We start from the raw sequence: 3919 nt of genomic DNA, 5'->3' as shown, positions 1-3919 counted from the left end.
GAGTTCACCTGGGAGCGTGAAGATCAGATGAAGAAGAAATACCCGCATCTATTTCCAGAAGATTCGTCAACACCTTCAACAGCTTAAAATTTCGGGACGAAATTTATTTAACGGGTAGGTACTGTAGTGACCCGAACTTTTCCATGTTTATATATATTAATTGAGATTGATATTTACATGATTAAATATTTCCAACATGTTAAGCAATCAAACTTTTTAAGACTTGATTAATTGAAATATGTTTCATATAGACAATTGACCACCCAAGTTGATCGGTGATTCACGAACGTTAAAACTTGTAAAAACTATATGATGACATATATATGGATATATATATATATATAGTTAACATGATACTATGATAAGAAAACATATCATAAAGTATATTAACAATGAACTACATATGTAAAAACAAGACTACTAACTTAATGATTTTTAAACGAGACATATATGTAACGATTATCGTTGTAAAGACATTTAATGTATATATATCATATTAAGAGATATTCATACATGATAATATCATGATAATATAATAATTTAAAATCTCATTTGATATTATAAACATTGGGTTAACAACATTTAACAAGATCGTTAACCTAAAGGTTTCAAAACAACACTTACATGTAACGACTAACGATGACTTAACGACTCAGTTAAAATGTATATACATGTAGTGTTTTAATATGTATTTATACACTTTTGAAAGACTTCAATACACTTATCAAAATACTTCTACTTAACAAAAATGCTTACAATTACATCCTCGTTCAGTTTCATCAACAATTCTACTCGTATGCACCCGTATTCGTACTCGTACAATACACAGCTTTTAGATGTATGTACTATTGGTATATACACTCCAATGATCAGCTCTTAGCAGCCCATGTGAGTCACCTAACACATGTGGGAACCATCATTTGGCAACTAGCATGAAATATCTCATAAAATTACAAAAATATGAGTAATCATTCATGACTTATTTACATGAAAACAAAATTACATATCCTTTATATCTAATCCATACACCAACGACCAAAAACACCTACAAACACTTTCATTCTTCAATTTTCTTCATCTAATTGATCTCTCTCAAGTTCTATCTTCAAGTTCTAAGTGTTCTTCATAAATTCCAAAAGTTCTAGTTTCATAAAATCAAGAATACTTTCAAGTTTGCTAGCTCACTTCCAATCTTGTAAGGTGATCATCCAACCTCAAGAAATCTTTATTTCTTACAGTAGGTTATCATTCTAATACAAGGTAATAATCATATTCAAACTTTGGTTCAATTTCTATAACTATAACAATCTTATTTCAAGTGATGATCTTACTTGAACTTGTTTTCGTGTCATGATTCTGCTTCAATAACTTCGAGCCATCCAAGGATCCATTGAAGCTAGATCCATTTTTCTATTTTCCAGTAGGTTTATCCAAGGAAATTAAGGTAGTAATGATGTTCATAACATCATTCGATTCATACATATAAAGCTATCTTATTCGAAGGTTTAAACTTGTAATCACTAGAACATAGTTTAGTTAATTCTAAACTTGTTCGCAAACAAAAGTTAATCCTTCTAACTTGACTTTTAAAATCAACTAAACACATGTTCTATATCTATATGATATGCTAACTTAATGATTTAAAACCTGGAAACACGAAAAACACCGTAAAACCGGATTTACGCCGTCGTAGTAACACCGCGGGCTGTTTTGGGTTAGTTAATTAAAAACTATGATAAACTTTGATTTAAAAGTTTTTATTCTGAGAAAATGATTTTTATTATGAACATGAAACTATATCCAAAAATTATGGTTAAACTCAAAGTGGAAGTATGTTTTCTAAAATGGTCATCTAGACGTCGTTCTTTCGACTGAAATGACTACCTTTACAAAAACGACTTGTAACTTATTTTTCCGACTATAAACCTATACTTTTTCTGTTTAGATTCATAAAATAGAGTCCAATATGAAACCATAGCAATTTGATTCACTCAAAACGGATTTAAAATGAAGAAGTTATAGGTAAAACAAGATTGGATAATTTTTCTCATTTTAGCTACGTGAAAATTGGTAACAAATCTATTCCAACCATAACTTAATCAACTTGTATTGTATATTATGTAATCTTGAGATACCATAGACACGTATACAATGTTTCGACCTATCATGTCGACACATCTATATATATTTCGGAACAACCATAGACACTCTATATGTGAATGTTGGAGTTAGCTATACAGGGTTGAGGTTGATTCCAAAATATATATAGTTTGAGTTGTGATCAATACTGAGATACGTATACACTGGGTCGTGGATTGATTCAAGATAATATTTATCGATTTATTTCTGTACATCTAACTGTGGACAACTAGTTATAGGTTACTAACGAGGACAGCTGACTTAATAAACTTAAAACATCAAAATATATTAAAAGTGTTGTAAATATATTTTGAACATACTTTAATATATATGTATATATTGTTATAGGTTCGTGAATCAACAGTGGCCAAGTCTTACTTCCGACGAAGTAAAAATCTGTGAAAGTGAGTTATAGTCCCACTTTTAAAATCTAATATTTTTGGGATGAGAATACATGCAGGTTTTATAAATGATTTACAAAATAGACACAAGTACGTGAAACTACATTCTATGGTTGAATTATCGAAATCGAATATGCCCCTTTTTATTAAGTCTGGTAATCTAAGAATTAGGGAACAGACACCCTAATTGACGCGAATCCTAAAGATAGATCTATTGGGCCTAACAAACCCCATCCAAAGTACCGGATGCTTTAGTACTTCGAAATTTATATCATATCCGAAGGGTGTCCCGGAATGATGGGGATATTCTTATATATGCATCTTGTTATTGTCGGTTACCAGGTGTTCACCATATGAATGATTTTTATCTCTATGTATGGGATGTGTATTGAAATATGAAATCTTGTGGTCTATTGTTACGATTTGATATATATAGGTTAAACCTATAACTCACCAACATTTTTGTTGACGTTTAAAGCATGTTTATTCTCAGGTGAATATTAAGAGCTTCCGCTGTTGCATACTAAAATAAGGACAAGATTTGGAGTCCATGTTTGTATGATATTGTGTAAAAACTGCATTCAAGAAACTGATTTCGATGTAACATATTTGTATTGTAAACCATTATGTAATGGTCGTGTGTAAACAGGATATTTTAGATTATCATTATTTGATAATCTACGTAAAGCTTTTTAAACCTTTATTTATGAAATAAAGGTTATGGTTTGTTTTAAAAATGAATGCAGTCTTTGAAAAACGTCTCATATAGAGGTCAAAACCTCGCAACGAAATCAATTAATATGGAACGTTTTTAATCAATAAGAACGGGACATTTCAGGTTGCATCATGTAAACCTCTTAATTAAGATCCTCATGTAAAAACGCGTTCTTAACATCTAACTGTTTTAGATATAAGTCATCAGTAACAACAATACTCAAAACCAACCGAATAGTAGTCATCTTCACAACCGGCAAGAAAATATCTTTAAAATCGACCCCCTCCCTTTGTTGAAACCCTTTAACTACCAACCGAGCCTTGTACCACTTTTTCCCTTCTAACTCATCTTTGACCCAAAAGACCCATTTATTGTGCAACGCCTTTTTATTTGGAGGTAATTTCACTAGTGACCATGTCTTGTTCTTTATTAGTGACCCCATCTCTTCTTTCATAGCAAGCTCCTACTGTATGGATTCTTTAGAATGTCTTGCTTCAAAATAACTCTCGGGTTCACCATTTTTGGTATAGAGTAAAGGTTTGCCGATGGAGAAAACCTAACATTAGGTTTGGGCGTTCTACTTGAGTGTCTCAATGGTGTGGTGTAACGGGTTTTGGTGATTGAGTTACATCGCCACTATCTCCACCATTAGAGCTCCCACTAC

Source organism: Rutidosis leptorrhynchoides, chromosome 11, assembly GCF_046630445.1.
Source record: "Rutidosis leptorrhynchoides isolate AG116_Rl617_1_P2 chromosome 11, CSIRO_AGI_Rlap_v1, whole genome shotgun sequence".
In the NCBI taxonomy this organism is placed as follows: domain Eukaryota; kingdom Viridiplantae; phylum Streptophyta; class Magnoliopsida; order Asterales; family Asteraceae; genus Rutidosis; species Rutidosis leptorrhynchoides.
Note: the sequence above shows the minus strand (reverse complement) of the source record.